General features: G+C 46.8%; 1 protein-coding gene across 1 annotated transcript in view; it reads left to right on the plus strand.

Annotated features, from left to right (window-relative positions):
* LOC3291599 (LIM domain transcription factor LMO4) overlaps positions 1–18,157 on the plus strand; it is a 173,479-nt gene that overhangs the window by 65,596 nt on the left and 89,726 nt on the right. The window contains exon 4 of the mRNA XM_061655164.1: positions 12,668–12,713. The gene's annotated coding sequence lies outside the window, so the exon portion shown is untranslated. The remainder of the gene's footprint in view (positions 1–12,667; positions 12,714–18,157) is intronic.

Genomic DNA, 18,157 nt, shown 5'->3' on the forward strand with positions numbered 1-18,157 from the left:
AACTCCACGCAAATTATGAGTGCCTTTAAAATATTATTATTAACTCATTTTATGGTAATTCGCTTGGGTGGTTTTGTTATTCAAATTATAGTATCGATTGTCATACAAACATAAAAGAGTATCGAGTTTTCGCTTGTGTTTGGTCTGATTTATTACACCATAATATCCAGAAAATCAAAATGATCAAACCCACCATTGTATTTTCAGCTTCTTTTCATCCCCAACCATCCCAAACAACCCGAAAAGAATGCAAAAATTGGTGGAAAATGAAACATTTAACCTTCTTCATTGAAATTGACCGAATTGCCGACACGTGCATTAAACACTGCAAAGCGAAGAAGAGTGTTATCCATTCCACCCCCCCTTTGCCCGTTATCGGTAGAAAGGCCACACTCTCCCACGCCCTTGAAAGAGTCAGCGGAGCCGGCAATCGAAAGCACAACAAAAATGCACAAAAATCTTATCATCTTCCAAACACCGTTCGTGCTGGGTGAGGCACCGATGAGCTTCGAACTGTGGATTACGTTACCGCGTGCTTTCGTTGTTTACACTTGCGTTTTAAGCGCGAGGGAGCGCAAATTTTATGGCAATTTGTGAAGAAATCAATCTCCCTTTTGCCGGACCGGAGCCCTTTGCTGTCCGGGTTGAACGTAATGCAGCCGCCTTCACCAAGATGGAAAGACACACACACACATACACCAAGAGAACGGAAGATGCTGTGGCTGAGGGCCGAACCATCGTGTAAGCGTGCCCTTAAACGATGCCGGCTCATCATTCCGAGACGAAAGGTCTTCATCTTCGTCGTCCCGTGGTCGTCGTTCGTTCGTTACCACCGGCGGTCCGGGCCCAAAATGCTCCCTCCTCTTCACATACACACACACACCTGGTCGTTCGTGATGCCACTCGGGTGGCTCGGAGGGTTTGTCACGAGAGATGACGGTGTTCGGTAGGGAGAGTGATGGCGCTGAAAGGCATGCTATTAATTTTCTGCCTGCCCTGCTAGAATTTCCCGCGCCCGGCCTGGCGTGCGTATGAATAGCATTTGCCTCATCTCGTGCGCTATTTATTTTAATTAATTCCATCATTATGATGTTCTTATTTGAATTTAATTAGCAAAATTCATGGCATTGTTTTATGACAATGCATCCGCATCGCGCAATTCACGGGCGCAATTGTGGTGGTGGTGGTGGTGGTGAGTGACAGTGACAGGGGAGGGAGGGGGATCTTTGTCTGTTGCGACGCGCGTTAAGGGTGGATTTCGTGGGGTGGAAGAAGAGCGATGAGGAGATGACAGAAAGCGTCTGAAAACGCGCGCAAAACGAGCGCATTATTGTTCGTGCCGCGTGGTGCAATGTGACGGTTTACGGAATGCTGTACAGCCCACCACCACCATCACAGTCCTATCGCTGTCAACATCGCTTCGCATCGATTTACGTGTTGGATGTACGAGACAGAGGGTACCCAGGTAGTGCTCGCTGCGTTCTGTGTAAAGTGAGGATGCGTTTTATCAACACACACACACAAAAGCAAACGATGTGCAGGAGGATGTCATACACAGAAAAACGGAACAAAACGAGCGTGAAAGTGCAAGAAAATGTCTCTAAACTCGAAACGACCCCGATCCACAACAGCAGGTGCTGTGCATTCGAACACATTGAACGGTGGGGGGGGGTCTGTGTTAGTCAAATTTGCATGCCAAAACATGTCCCCCCAGGGGCGAGAGAGATTCTGCTGGGAAAACTTCATTAATTAGAAAGTTTACACTCTCCCGGCAGTTTCGTGTCCTTTTTCGTGTATTTTTTACGGCACCACCCAACAGTTTCACTGTGCTGACCACAGGACTCACCGTATCATCGACCGTTTGCTTCTTCATTTCTTCTCTTCCTCCCTTGCTTTCCTTTTTGCGTCGAATTCATTCATCATCAATTTTGTGCAGTATTGCTTTTGGAATGCAATTTGTGTTCAATTTTTTCCTTTCCTCTCTCTCACTCCTCCCACACTCCCCCCAAAACGAGAGAAAAGTGATGGGCTTTTCCAATGTGTTTTTCCCACCACTTGCATTCTTTGCCATGGTGAACAGCAACACTTTACCCTTCTCCTTTTCTCTCTTTCGATCCAACGTTCATCAGGCGAGCGTTCCACTTTCCACAGAAAACTCCGGTATTGAAATGTCAATTTTAATGATTTGATTCGTACGATAACGGCATCTCTTCTTGTCGACGTAGCCTTTTCCACTCCCGGAGCAGTTTCCCCTTGCCCCCCCCCCCCCCCCCCCCCCGAGATCGATTATCGATCGTGTTCGTGCTCTTCGCGTCGGCCGGGTGGTGGTGACGATGGGAATAAAATAACAAAATATCAATTAAAAAGTTTAACAAGGGAAAAATCTGTCCGTTACCTTTTCGGGGTGAAGCGCGGTGAGTGGTTGGTAGGAAGTTGGTCGGGGACATTTTTTCTTCGTTCGATCCGTCAATGGCAACGAGGGAATGATCCTGTTATTATCTGTTTGCATTTGCTTTATCGCCACCATCATCATCATCATCATCATCAACTATGACACCCGTTGCCGGCAGGGAAACTCTCAGAACTTTGAGGAAATGCAAATTTTCCTCCACGTAGTTCAATCGAGATAAGGGTTTACACAAACTTCGTCAAACTTCAGATAAAACCATTTTCACTGTCATTAATCAGAAATGTTCAAAAGCTTCTAAATATACATTTTTTACAATTTTCTTACATATTATTTCACTTTTATTGTTTATCTCCTTCAATTTGTAATGTATCATTTTATGAAATTATTTTGATCATTCCATTACCGGCGTCTGCATGTCTGGAATGTGTCAAATCATACACGTACCCTCAATGTCTACCGAAAAAAAGGCACACTCTTCCTATCTATCTTCTCCGTAACAGATGAACAAGGAAATCCAACCATCACATAAAGAGATACAGCCCGGCCAAACAAACCTCGTCTGATCCGAAAAAAAAGGATGCCAAAAGTGCGGACATTGGCCGATGGCACTGTTTTTAGGTTGTTTTTTGTTGTTCACCGGTCACTCACGCCGTGAAAAAGGGCAACACGGCAAGGAAAGCACGCGCTCTCACACACACACACACCGTTGGATGTGTGTATTTGTACGTACGGTATTGTGTGTCGATGACTGGTACGATAAAAGGTTATGTTCATCTGTCAATTAAATAGATGACTTGGCAGAAGCCATTATAGCCCAGGGAATCCGCACGAGACTCCCCTTTCCGGGTTGAGATTGCCCAAGAACGTGGATCCCTTCGCTCGGAGCGCAGAAACTCCAGCTCCAACGCTCCAGCTCTAACGTCCACCGTGAGGATTGCGCTCTGTATGTGTGCGCTCTCGAGTGCAGAGCTCACTGTCCAGCCGTAAAGATAACCGATCCCAGCGTCTGATGATGTATGTGTGTAAGTGGGGCTGCAATGTTTGGGATGCTTTCCGTATTCCGAACTGCAGGAGTCATAAGCCTTCGTTTATGTTTCCCCTGTGCGGGGGATGGGTTCCCGGGTGAATGCGGAAGCTGGAGATAACTTTTTCGCCTGCTCCAATCATCCAACAGCGTAGGGTCAGCGCAGGGCCCTGATGGGCAAGATACAGGAACGGGTCACGGGTACTTTGGAAGTTTACTGTGTGAGCCCGATGCTCTCCTGTTGATTATCACCGGCGGCCAGGCTTACTCGGGCCAGGGTCGAAGGATATTGCAGATCGATTTTCCCTCAACCTCGGCGAAGAGATAGAGCATATACAGGGAATTGTGGGGTTGTCCAATCAATTAGTCTATCGGTAGTTGTTTTGGTAACTGGTTTGATGGACCAGTTCGAGGATCTTCGATTGGGAGGAGAAAATATACTGCAACCAGTTGCAACTGTTTATTGGTGGAACATTAGAAGCAATTGGTATTATGGTTTGAGGTGTTAAAAAACACCATGCAAAATAAACAAAACAGTCTAATTCTAAGCCAACTTCACGTTTTGCAAGACATTTCCGTGTTTAATTCGAACCCAAACTGTAAGCAAAACTCTCAAACATTCATCCGGCATGGCTCTATATTAAAATACTTGGAATAGTTTGTCCACTTCTGAACAAACAGGGAAAAAACCCCGAAAAACTCTCAAACGAAACACTTAAGGGGGAATGCGTACCGTGCGGTGTGGTAACGGAACAAGTCATTATGACTATGCTCTTGAAACTGAACCTCCTCCCCGTCCGACCAGCTGCTCCTCCTCGGTTTACACAGCTTGGCATTTTTTGGAGCTCACACTCGCCTATTTCTGGTACGAATCGGTCCGCTTGCCTCATCGTCATTCCCACCCCTCCCGGGTGTGTTTTTTTGCTTCCCCTCCCTTCCCATTGTCCCTTCGCAAAGGTGTGGGTGGGGGCTTTGTGGGTGACCCGGACCCCGGACCCGGAGTATTATTGGTTTCCATTCTGCCTCTATGCTGAGGGCGGGTATCGGGATCACAGCGTGAAGAACGGTTGTTAAACAGCATGATGCGAGATTTGAATATCGATTCGGTTTTGGAAGTTCTTCGTTGGCACTTTCACCCCGTGGTGGGCGATGAAGGGAAGAGGAGGAGGAGAGGGCGTAACGAGCAGTGTTTGAGAGGGGGTATGGAGCGTGAAGCTACACGTGGATGACAACTATTCTTGGTTCCTGTGGAGCTGTGGAGCTATTCCAAAGAGGAGGAGGAGAGGAACCAATCTCCGGAATCACCCTTCAGGAGAGGACCAGGCGGGTAGATAATTGATTTTCTCATTAGGGATCATTACGTTGGAGTTTTACCGGTCGATGGCGTTGGGGCGGTGTTACTCTCTGTCTCCGTTCCCAAAAATCGGTCCCATGGATGTGGGGTGGGCTGCTGGTCTAGTAATTCCGTTCCCTGTCATTTCCTCGGAATGACTGGGCTACCGATCCGAATTCGTCTTGGTAGAGTGGGGGGAGTGGACGGGTGGCCGATGAGCAGACACAGACGGGGGGAGAGCAAGAGCGTGAGCAAAACTATCACGAAGCGATCGCGCTTTGATCGAACCCGCGGGCGATAATTAACCTAACGATGCCGAGAGTTTTGGCCGCTAATTGAAACGATCGTTTTAATGGGTTTGCCTGGGTGTCTACGTGCGTGTGTGTATGTGAGTGAATTTGAATTTCTCTCCGACTCGTCTAGGTGTGTGTTCCTTTTGCTAGTTTCTTTCCCATTGAGGAAGTAGGTGGGTGGGAATCGTGTTGTGTTTATTTTGGTTGTGGTCACATGTTTTTTTGTGTGTGTGCTTCCTCGCTTTCCTTGCTCGCGGTTAATAGAGGAGCTCATATGTCAGTGACACGATTGATTGGATTCGTTTTAATGAGCTGTTGAAGAAATTGTGCTAAGATGAACAAGGTATTATGTAGGTAAAATTAGCATAAGCAGGGAAACTTCATCATTTGGAAACATTTCATTCGCTTTTTTGGGGCAGTTTTGTAGAAAATGTTTCCTTCAATATGTTCCTTTTCTTTTTGCTTATGTTTTTTTCCCCCAATTCCCTTATTGCTTTTTCCGTGATTGAGAGCTTCACATAATAATGTGGTTTGTTAAGGCATTTTTTCCACTAATACCTTTCCCACCTCCCCACTCCGTCGCTGCTCATTATTAGCTGAGCGTGAGCGTCCAAGCCCCCTCGAAGAGTTCTAGGAATGCTCTCGAAACCTTCGTCTTCCTACCGCGCCACTTTAATGAGCCCGTTTAATAGATGAGCGAGCGCACACCCTTTTGCGCGCTGTGGAGCTGTGCATTCCCGTGCTCGTGGGTTTTATGGATTGCCGCCCTTGACCGGCTCCGACTCTTCCCCAAGCACGGGTGCGGGGAGGCGCTCTCGAGTTTCCCCCGTGCGGATTGGCGACAGCCGTTTTGCCGTAGCGAAATACCTCCCCTGCCTCACCCGCCGAATGCCCGAAAGGGCAAACATCAAAGGCAAAAGGCACATTTAATTATACCAATGATCATAATTAAGATAAGACATTGGTGCAGAATGGAAATTTTATACATTCTGCTTTCTGGTTTTGGGTCCCGCCGTGCCGGCGAAGACCGGCGGTCGGGTTGAAGCTCTGTGCTGGAGGTTGGGATGCGTTTGATGATGGAACGGACCCTCTAGGCAGACGGTCTCCACACTTTGCACTGTAGCTGTGCAGCAGCAGCAGCATCTTCTTCTTCTTCGGCGGCGGCGACGGTGCAAAGGAATGAAAACGACACATAAAATGCAACAAGCATTGCTAAAAGTTTTTGTTGGTATCTTCTACTAGAGCGCTCGGATAGGGATGGCCATTTAAATAATTATGCTCATCGTTCTTTGAAAAACGGTGGTGGAGAGGAGCAGCGGCGGCAACTAACATCGCTGGAAGAGATCAGAGCGATCGTAGACCCTTATTTCATTCTTCTGCACAATCGATCAGCTCGAGGCGAATCGCGTTATGGAGTGGAATATCTTGAGAGCATTAATTTTTAAGCGGTTTTTTCAAATTAATCAAATTGTTGTGCCTTTTTTACATAGTTAGAAAAAGCTAATAATAAGCAGTTAAGCGTCAGTCTTTTGTCAAGTAATAATGTACACCAACCGTTCGCAAACATGTAATGAGATATGTGGAACGATATATGTGCCATCCTGCGAGCTCTTCCCATCCACGTTCCTTCACACACACACACACTTTGCCAGGAGTGTGTGTGTCCTCCTTCAAAAACTTGTGCAAGCAATCCAATTATTTTTAATAAATAGCATTTGCACAAAAACAAACGCTCAAGCGCCCGCAACCAACGGGCGGCTTAAGTATCAGCACCACCGCTGCCCACCATCCCGGGCATTATGTGTGCGGCGACACTGTGCAAAACATTTTAAGCCAAATTGCTAATAACCCTTATCACTAATGAACGGTATAATGAATGAAGCCATGAAAAATACCTCCACTCTTTCATTAGCGTATTTTACAAGCGAGAGCCCCAGCCAACCGAGCCGAGCCGAGCCGGGCGCAACGGCACTAACGTCACATCCCCTTGGTTGTAGTACCAGGTACTACTGGCTGGCAGTAACATGCACCCAACAGCAGCAACAGCAGCATAACCGCCAGGCAGTCAGTAAGCCTACCGACGCCGTCCATTCCATTGCCCACCGCGCCACCGTGCCTGGCAGCAAAAGTTAATGAATGAAAAATAAATATTTGAATAAAAACACACAGGGGCACGGCGAGCAAGGAAGGGTGCATGGTTCTACCATCCTGCTTCTCGCACACCTCCGCTCATGTCAATCATATCGGGCGCTATATTCTTGCGCTTGGCGCACACAAGTAGTAGTAGTAGTAGCAGTACTGCACAAGTGCTACTGCTGCACAAACCCCAATCAGCTCCCAGCCCGCGGGTTTTGCATGGTCGTTTTGCACCATGACAGCGGGTGGTGGGCGGAAATCCGCGCGCACACCGCGTAAGCCCACGTGGGCGGGGGGAGGGGATTTTTCATTAGCTAAAATAGTAATTAAATTTAATTAATAATTCCCTCTTGCGCAGGTGCTTGATTATGGTTTTCTGCCATTTTGGTTTTCGGTGCGAATAATGGAGCCTAGATGCAAAACCACCCCTTTTGCGGGAGGTGGTAAGGGAGGTGGTGGTGTGTGAGATCATGAACTCGGAGATGGTGTTTTGTTGCCAGCCAGCCAGCCAGCCAGCGCTACCAATCACCGGGAAGGAATAATAACGCGATTAATTAAAATCATACATCGAGTGAAGCATGTGATAAGGTGTGGTAAAGTTAAAAATTGGAACCATTCTCCGCTCTATTCTCTACTGTTGTTACACTCTCCACCCTTCGGCCCCAATTGGGTGTTAGGGGCTGTTATTTTTTAGTAGAGAAACGAGAGAAAATGCAACTAATCTAATCGAAACCGCAACCGCGCACCCAGCCAACAATCCGTGTGGCATCTCATTAGCGCTCGCTGTCCTGGCAACTGGCAACATAAACCGTGTTTGCTCAATTATGCAGCGAAAGAATACCACAACCAGGTGCGCAGATTATTATCCCGGCCGCTCTCCCGCCCGGCCTCACGTCCGCGCACTCCTACCACTACTCTTCGCCCGAACTAACTCTACCGGTTTCGTCACAATTAGAGACTAGTGGCTCTTAATTGATACCATGCGCTATTAATCACATACCATTCCATAATTGATTGTTATTCGGTGCAACAAATCCACCGCCAACCGTGTCCCTGTTCCACCATCCGCCCCGCTCCCTCTTTGACATGCTTCCGGGAAAATCCCAACCGACGCATTTCGCCATAATTTAGTCGCAAACTAGCTGCTCCACTTCTCCACCCCGCAACGCATTGCAACGCCTTTCCATTTCGGTTGAAATCAATTCAACAGCTTCCCTTCTTTCCCTCTTCCCCGTTCAGCTCCTGCCTGAGCCCTGTCCCACGCATAGTTTGCATTTTCCATTTCGCCATAATACCATTGATGTTCTAATTTTGTTTCATTGAATAATTACAAGCTGTTCGGGTGTGTGTGTGGGTGTGGAGTGTGCCGTGGGTTAGTGGTGGATTTATTCATGGTGGAAAATGGTATCCCGGGTGTTACCTCCGCTCCGCTTTTTGGGTAGGAAAACTTTCACCTAATTACTGCATCTGATGTGACTGTGGTGGGTGCGGGAAAGGGTAAATTTTGCGCACAGCGAAGGGGAAACCGTATTGGAGAGTAAATTAAGCATTTGGAGCATTGTATGGAATAGAACAAGAGCTGGCTAAATAAAAATATAGAACTAGAGCGATGGTTCCTATAGTTTTATGAGTTTTAATTCAGGAAAAGTCACAAAAGGTGAAATTGCAAATGGAAAAAAAAATCGTTGAATCAGTTCATCTAACAGGATTGAAACAGCTTTTCGAGTATATGAAGCATATTGAGGGGAAAAAGCACAACAAAATCAAAGATTTACAAAAACCTTCTATTTAATCAATTCAAACCATTGATCTTTTCTACTTTACACTGTAAGTTATGAGCTTGTTGTAACATTTTTTATCACATTTTGTCCGAATGAACCTATTTCCCACTAACCCGGATTAGCGTCTCTTTCCTCCACGCATCATACGTGTGCCAACTCAACCCAAACCACCGAAAACCAATCACGCCCGTTATGCTCCAGGGACCGCGAAATGATGCGGTTTCCGTGTATGAAACGATTCGTGACACCTTGAGCCACCCATCACCCGGTGAAAAACCACACCAAGGAAAGGATGGCCCATGGTCGCCATCCCCCATCATCGCCCTCCCCCCACCCCCTCACACAAATGATGAGTTTGTGGGTGGATGAAGCGATGTAAGCGAAGGGATTGACGCATAATTAGGCTAATTAAATGATACTGCATTTAAGGAGATGATCGGAGGAGCGGCTCCGGGTCGGAAGGGCGAAAAGGAACGCATGCAAATCGCAAGATTAAAGCTCTTGTGGAAACTCTCACCTCCACATTGGGTGGGTGGAACGGCCGTGCTCCACTTCTAATTGAATTGCGACAAATTGTGCCCACAAAACACCGAACCTGCTGGGTGTGGTGGTGATGGTGGCCGACGCGAATGATGGAGAACGCTGGTCAGTGGTTTCCCTGACCCCTCTCTCCCCCTCCGTTTCAGGTTAACTGGAAACCAACGCTAACGTTCCCACGACAGGGCTCGGTACACCGCAGTGCCAACCTACCTTGGTTGGTGCGCTTGGATGGAGACGCATGGTACAATTTCGGACGCGTTTCTTCGTGACACCTGGGAAATTCATTTCCCCACGCCGGCACCCCTTCTCCTTCGTCCTCCATCGTCGTGGACGAACCTTCACCCAGGCTGACCGACAAGACGCTGTGGCTGCCGCCAAATGGAAAACTTTAATTTTCGATTCACTTCCCTTTTGGATTCCTTCCGCGCTCGCAACACGTGATTCGTGCCAAATGAAGGATCAGCTTCAGGATGGGAGGGAGCTGATTGCTGAAGGGGAAAAGAGGCAAGGAGGAAGGGAAGGAAAGGACCGTCGTTCCCTGCGCCTTATCGCACCCAGAATGCCCTGTTTCATTATTTTAATGGCGTTTACTTTCACTCAACTGAATGACTCAAGCTGCGTGCCGCGTGCTGTGTGGGTGCGGAGGTAATGGACGTTCCTGGAGAGAGAGAGAGAGTGAGAGTGATATTGTGGGTGGGTCGGTAACTCATTCGTTCATCCATTTCTTCCACTGCCCCATTTCTACCATGCATTCTGCGCCAGGCCCCTCGGATCGCCAGCCCGCCCCGTAGGCTTTTGTGGTGATGAATTGTTTAATTTCTTTTATCTTCCATCGCACGCGAATGCCACCGATCCGGAATGGTGCGATGAAGTACAGAGAGCGTGGAGCGGCGAAGCGGGGGAAAAGGGCTGGGGAAAACTTATGTTCTAGATTACGCGGTAGGACGCGAAGGCTCGCGTTTGGCGGGGAGAGCTGTTTAACATAAATTTAATTACGTGCGAGCGCGTCGTTTTTTCGGGTGGCGGGACAGGAGGCGGGGTGGGTGGTGATGAAGACGAAGGGACGATTATGCAGTTCGCAGTTCGTATTATAAGGCAATGCCCTCCCAAGCCAGGAAGGGATAGGCTTTGCTGTTTCTGGGTGAATTTTCTGTTTTGCATCTTGATTTCGGGTAAAAGTTTTGATGAGACTTGAGAGCAAACCTTTCTTTTCCTTGATATATGGAGCTTGGTCTGTGTTGACATCTTTTGGGGTTGATTTTAATAAAATAAAAGGAGCTCTAATGAGGGTTTTGCTTTACTCTTTTCAGCATTTAAAGAAACAAACATTTGATAAGAGACGAAGCCTATTAAAAGCCATGATAAATGCCTCTATCTAAATACGTATAACACCTCAACGAGATTAAACGCAAACTCCGAGCTTCGTGTTTGTTATTATGGACCATTTTCATGAAACAGAGAGCTCTCCTGCTCAACAATAAAGCCACTGTCACAGCCAAAAACGAACCCTAAAACACTGGCCTATGATTATGATAAGTTCGCCGCTCGCAGGCGTTGATGAATGATGAATGATTCATGCGCGGATTAAAACGCAACATAAAAAGCGCTATAATGCGCACGCTAGATAAACCCGCTCAGTGTGCCAACCCAAACAAATGCCATTGGGAGCGAACTATTTATTTTTAGGGAGCTGGAGTTGATAGCGACTAGCACCAGCAGCACCACCACTACCACAGTGGTCAGCTGTTAATAGGCTTAGAGCCACGGCTGTGTGAGATAAGCTGGTTGTGTGAGAAATTATCAGACGGCTAAATCTAAACATGCTTTATGCACTGCATTCGACCAGCCTTCGTTTTCAAACGGAAGCGCGTCTTAACGTCTTAGCTCACCTCGCATTGATGTGATTAATATCGTGTGGAGTGCATTCGCTATCTTATCTTTATGAACGGAGGATTTATTTTTATTTTTTTGAACACGAAGAAATGGGAAAAAGTCATTCATTTTTATGACCCCCTCGCCAAAGGGGTAGCGAATAGCATAATAATGCATTAAGGTGTGTGTTTGATGACCACTTTCTGGGCGATGAAAATAAAGGTCCGAATTAAATAATTGTATAATAGCAAATCAAATGCTCTTTTTAAAAACCCATCACAGTGAAAGCGGCTTGCATAAACTTCTAATCCTCAGTCCGACATCCAACGAAACTCCACAACCACACCCTGCCTTTGCACACCTTCCGATTAAAGTGCAATCATGAAATGCTAATTGGACATTATCACTTAACGCACGGCGTGAGGCCTCGCTTAGCTGTTCGTAAAACAATCAGCATGTGGCCGTTTTCCATGTCTTGGCTGTATTCATTGTACGCCCGTAGCTGCTTTGCGCCAAGACGTTTGCGCGCGGTCTTAGCTTTCCACATGGGAGACATGGGTCTGCCGCATGAAAGGTTTTATCTGTTCACACGCTCACGCATAATCACGCCTCACGAGCGTTTTTTGGGAAGGGTGATCTGCAACATGACAAGGGTAAGTCTGGCAGGTTAAAATCGAAACATTGAAGCACTCCTGAGGGGGTGGGGAATAAATTTAGCCTGTAACTTGTTTCGGTGGCCCACCTCTTCGCTATAGGTCATTTATTTTAACTGCTTCTGCTTTGTCGAAAATGATATACGCAGGTCGCGCTGCGTATTAGCGTATTAATGCGGGCAAGAATAGCTTTTATTATTCATAAACGGTCGTAAAGTTTGATGTTCAAAAGCACTTACGTCGATTTAAGGTGTCAGTTTGACTTAAGTAGGGGTCGTTGGTTGAGATCGAGAGACGGAGAGAATTTGAAGTACTTGCTGCATGCACTAGATGTGTAATAGAATAGTAAATAGATGAGATAAAGGTTGGTTTCGTAAAGGCTCTCGTTTTGAAGACTTGACTGTTACCGTTGGCGTTGTTTTATTTATGAAGATTAAACAGCATTATCATTATTCGTAATAAATAAAACCCCATCCTAGCTCCGATAAAGGTGTCGGGAGTGTTAAGGTGGAAAGATAATAACTAAAAGACCCTTGAAACGATTTAAAGTTTATAGTTTTGTACTTTACTAGATGAAATTCATTATCAAGTGTATAATTTATCGTATTTTTGCATTTTTTTTCAGACTTGTCTACAAATCGGACTTCACAACAGGAAACTTATTTGGTGTGGTAAGTAACAAACAGCGAACAGCTTTATCTGAACAATTCACCTGGGCCTTTTGTGCCTTTCCAAGTGCTTATCAATAAACGCATTGGTAATAAGCCGTTCTGCTACATGAGCATTAACTCTATTGGAAACATCGGTTGCTTACCTTCGCTTCAATCCATCTGTATTGTTGTGAATGTTTTGCCGAAACGGTTCACTGTCCCGCTGATTGATTGCCCGGGCTGTAATTAATCAGCAATTAAATTGATTTCCAGTGTAATCGCTCATTTATCCACCCCGTTCTACATGTTTTCCACACGGAGCGTGTAGCTTTCTGAGCGCAATGTAGGCCCCGGAATGGGATAAGATAAAGTCGTACAATGGCTTTCATTGCTGATATTTGCTACGGGAATAAATGCTGCATTTATTCCCGCCTCCCCCCACCCCCCTTGCACAAGCAGCTGCAGAAATATTAATCACGTAAATATTTGTCTGTCGTCGGCATTAACGGTTTCTTGGGGCAGCTTTTTCCTCACACACCAAGATGAGCCCGTACAGAGCCGTTTTTATTACAACCTCGATAAAAAATAATTACCCACCCTTCACCGTTCACTCGTCCTCCTCGCGTTAATCAATTGCACCGCCAAAAATGGCTGCTTATTGGGCGCTTTTTTTATCAATTGAAATATTACACATTTGAGGTATCAATTTAAAAGGAAAAAATAATAAAATTCCTCCCCTTGGCAGCAGCAGCAACAGTGAAAAAAAAAAAATACAAAAACGGGAACGAAACACTTTGCAAAAATTAATGACCTTTCTCTTCCTCTCTCTCACTCTCACGGTGTTCACAACAAACAGCAAAAGGTAATTCCGCTTGGGCTTCTTCTTTCCGGCCAGAGGGCGCTCGCGCGCGGCCGGCTTCATTCAATTTGCGCCGTGCCGTGCCGTGCATACGTGTACGTACATCCCGGAAACGCGAACCCTAGTGGCGGTAATTAACGGTGCAATCTATAATGTACGTCAACCGATCCCTGCTGGATGATCCGCTCCCTTCCTTCTTCCCTCAGTTTCGGCGAGGGTAGGATTACACTGTGGGTGACGATGATGACGATGCTGACGATTGGGAGCAGAATTGGGAAAAGCAACTTGCAATTGATGTTTAATTACGTCATTACAGTTAAGCTCGTTCGGGATTGTCCGTCGGGCCGGCGTATTATAATAAACTCTTTTTTTTTTATTCCCCATTTCATTTCCACTTGCCGGTGGCTGTACAGGGCGGAAGAAGGAGAGAAGGGACGGAGGAGCGTGTGTGTGTGTGTGTATGTACTTATGCTCCATCAATGTTACCACTCACCGGACGGGGATGCATTTCTTTTGAAGTGAGATTTGTATCGGAATGATTAAACTAGAGGTTTCTGATCCACCCGCCCGTCCGGATGGGATTTCTCGCGTGCATGTGTGCGTGTGTGTGTGTGGACAGTCATCATTACCATTTGGGGTGGGATTCAGTTTTTATTTAAACTGTAACGATGCATTCAGCGCTGGGGCTGGGGCGCGGGCCACACGATGACGCGAGGACAGAAAACATGAAATGGCAATCAATAATGCACTTCGTTTAATTGATGGATTGAGCGATAGAGTAAGACGGTTCGATGATAGCCGCCCGAGAGCGTAAACTCTCCCCCAGGGAGGTGGGTTAAACCTCGCCCTCTCACTCTCTCTCTCTCTGCCCATCGTCTGCCACCATCCATCGTTCGCATCATGCCTGGAAAACAGGGGGTTCAAGTGGTGGCGCTCTTGTTTTTCATTTGCCCGATGCATTCTGGTCTCGCGTGTGGAGTGGAAAGAGCGAGAGAAAGAGGGCAAAAGAGACAGAAAGAGAGCAAAAGGAAAGCACTTTGTAATTAACTGATTGCTGATAAGCGCGGGAAATTAGACCCTGATGGGTTGTGTATTTATTTTTATACAGCTCTTTCTTCCCCAAACCCGCTTTTTGCCTGCAACGGGTTGCTTGGGAGGAAGTGGCGTGGTTGTGTGAGTGTGTGTGTGCATTTGGTCGTTTCCATTACAGGAATGAGTTTCATTAAGCTCAATCTGTAGTTTAATTGATGACAATGTTTGAAACATGTCCACCAGGTCGGAATTGATAGTAATGAAAACGGTCGGCTAATGGCTAGGAAAAGGGGTTGGCATTAAGGCGTGTTAAAAACGGTTATCGATCAAGTGAGCATTTTGTGTGTGCGTGAGAGAGCGTGTGTCTGTGTGTGGCAATGTAAGCGTTTCAGTTGAGTGAAGAAAATTGATCAGAAAATCAATCTAATGAGATAAATACATTTAGGGAGAGAGCTTTAACGCAATATATTTACTTGCTAATTGTCCACACGAAATAGTTTCTAAACTGTTATACAAACACTGCGTCTTGTCGTGTGCAAAACTCATCCAATTAGTGTTTTTTTCGTAGGCTCCTGCCCATCATCTTAAAATCCATCCAACAGGCCTGCGAAGATGAGCACGCTGGTTTGCTCCCGAAGGGATAATTAATTAGCCAAACAGCTCGAGGATATTTATCGACCTTCTCTACCTGAGCTCCTCGCTCTTTACGCTTCGAATCCTTTCGATTCATCTCGATCAATTGCAAATCGCACCGGCCTGCTCATCAATTGCCCTGCCGCGCGACGGTGTGTCGGCCGTATCACGTGCCCGATTAGATTGGTCGGCCAGATCCTAGCCAGAACCCTTCTTCGGTGCCATGCTCCGTGTACATCATTATTGCTGCGGCTCTAGTCGTCACTATCAACGGCAGGGCTGGGGTGAGGAAGCCGCATGCTCTCTTTGCGGGAGAGCCCTGCTGCAGCACAATGTAACGCAGCTCTGTAATTGGCATTTTTGCGTGCAATCGTCGTTGTTTAATTAATGCCAAGGGCGGGACGGCGCGAGGGATTATGTTTCGTGAAAAGCGGGTGTGGATGGTTTCGAGGATCTTATACTAATTACTTCTGCTCTGACAAAAGAAGCTCTCCTGTGTGTGTGTGTGGCTGTAAATTGTTAGCCCCGCAAATAACGGGTAAAATGGTTTGCAAATTGAAAATCGACTTTATACAACTACAACAACTCGTTAAAAATGTGTGTGCTTTGGACCAAAGTTTTTCCACCATCCATCCGCGGCGCTGTGTGCCGCCTGCTGGCAGGAAAAGTGCATAACGCACACTGTGCTTTGTGTGTTTCTTGAACTGTTTCCAATTAAAGCAACCAATGTGTGTAATGTAGCCAATTACGAGCCCTTCTTTGGCCCTGTCCACCAGAACGACAACAGCGACGACGAAATAAAGAACACTGCCCTCCCAAAAAAAAAACTCAGTTGCCTGACAAGCTTCGAACAACAGCGGGTAAGGCCACAACATTGGCCGTCGTTGTTGTGCTCCCAACCAGTGGGGTCTGGTGGCCTAATGAAGGAAAACCTTAGGGGAAACTTATGCCTCCGAGGGAAGTGTGCGAGAGTGTATCCTCGACACAGGGAACGAATAACGCACACCACACAAAACCACCCCCGAATGCAACGCGCCCGACGATTACGACCCAAAAGTGGTGGCTAATGCTGCTGCTGCTGCTGCCAAAAAGGTTCGTTCGTTAGCGAAACGGTGGCGCTTAAGGGGTGCGGGGGGTGCAGGTGTTGGGGAGTTGCATATCGAAAATAGCAATATTCTAAAGGGTGTACAGTGTGGCCAGAGAAGCTCAAACTCAACGCCAGTGAGCACCCGGGGCCAGTGAGTGCGCGCTTTTCCCGCTTCCCAGTGTGTGTGTGTGTGTGTGTGTGTGCGTTGGCATACCGTGCTGACACCGAGCGCCGAGCGTCGCGCGTTTTTGTTCGTGCGAGATGAACCGGGGAAGCGAACGAACTGTGCCGGGCCTGGGTTTGGTCAGACGGACGGGGGATGTGTGGTGTGTTGGTTGGGCTGGCGTGCGGCAAGCGCTGGCAAAAGTTTCCAGTTTAAAAAGGATGTATAACGAGCTCGGCAAGCAATTTATTTTAATGATCGTCCGTTTGAAATAGAAGTTTAGTTTTGTATAATTGTACCGAATCTATATATTATAATGAGCGGGCGTTGTTGCTGGTGTGGGTGCATGAGCTGAACGCCGTACAATCATTTCCTCTCTCTCTCTCTCTCTCTCTCTCTCGTGGGGAGAGAAGAAAGAGTTTTTAATGGCCCACGGGGAAAGTGGGAGCGAAGGGATGAGAAGGGTCGTCGTAATGTGCCCGCGTCGTACGATGACTTTCTCACACACACGCAGGGTGGTGGCGGTGGTGTGGAAATGAAAGCAATCGGAAATTAAACGGTTGGAAATAAAGGCGAGAAAAAAGGACTTCGTTTAAGGAGCAGACTCATGTCATTAGCGATTGGGTGGAATTATTGTGTTGTTTTGATCGTTGGGAAATGCTTTCAACTATTTGCTTCTCGTTAAAGTTGTTTATTTCATCGAAGAAAAGCTTTTTCTATGAAGCAATTAGTTTTCAATTGTTTTGCTCACTTTTAATGACAATTTTTGAATGTCCAGCTGACTTAAAAAGCATCCAAAAAGCCAGTTTACAAATCAATGATCGATTGTTTGACTGATTTCTCGACTCGTGCTGGGCATTCATCTTGAAACGGCTCAACTCACCATCCTTGTTGAATCTCGTTAGTGCTCTGCTCCGGCTTCCAATCAGCACCAAATGGCCACACAGAGTGAGAGTGAGTGAGTGAGAGAGAGAGAGAGCAGGACATCTCCAGTTGGTCCGCTTCGATACCGAAAGGCTTTGCATGAATGGTGGCTGCTAATGAGGAAGCCATTGTGTCACATCTTAACGAGCGAAGATGATTTCCCGGGTAGCCGGGTCGTCCCAGCTGTTCCAATCCAAGCAGCCATCGCCCCACCCCTCCTGGTTTGCATCACGTGCCTTTGCCATCAGTCGCTTCTTGCGTGTGTGTGTGCTTGTGCAGTGCAGTAGTGAACAGACAGACATAAGTCAGCATTTTCGACGGTTTTTTTTTTCGGTCGGTGCGGTATAAGTTAGCTGCTACATGCAACATTTAAAACCCGGGCTGTGTATTGCAACATCAAAAGTCGTGCTGCGGTTTGTTGTGTACCATTTGTTTTCGGCGGATTGCAGTACGACCTCCCGCCCTCCGTTCCCACCTCAGCAAATATATGTGTGTCGTGACATTCGCAGAAGGACGCAAAACCCCCCTCCCAAGGCAGGGTACAGCAAAGCGTCATCCATCGCACGAACGAGGAGCGCCCAGCAGCAACTTCCTTTGGAGCGAGTAATTATTTTGAAATTTAATTAAAAAATTAATTACAAAGAAAATAACTATATTGCAATAATGCCTTCCCGCTCCTTCCCCATTGCTCTGAACGCCCCCCAGTAGGTAGGGCAGGGTGCTTGTTCGTCCCTTTGGTGCTGTTGTTGTTGCTACTGCTTCGCTCC

Source organism: Anopheles gambiae, chromosome 3 (assembly GCF_943734735.2).
Source record: "Anopheles gambiae chromosome 3, idAnoGambNW_F1_1, whole genome shotgun sequence".
Classification (NCBI taxonomy): domain Eukaryota; kingdom Metazoa; phylum Arthropoda; class Insecta; order Diptera; family Culicidae; genus Anopheles; species Anopheles gambiae.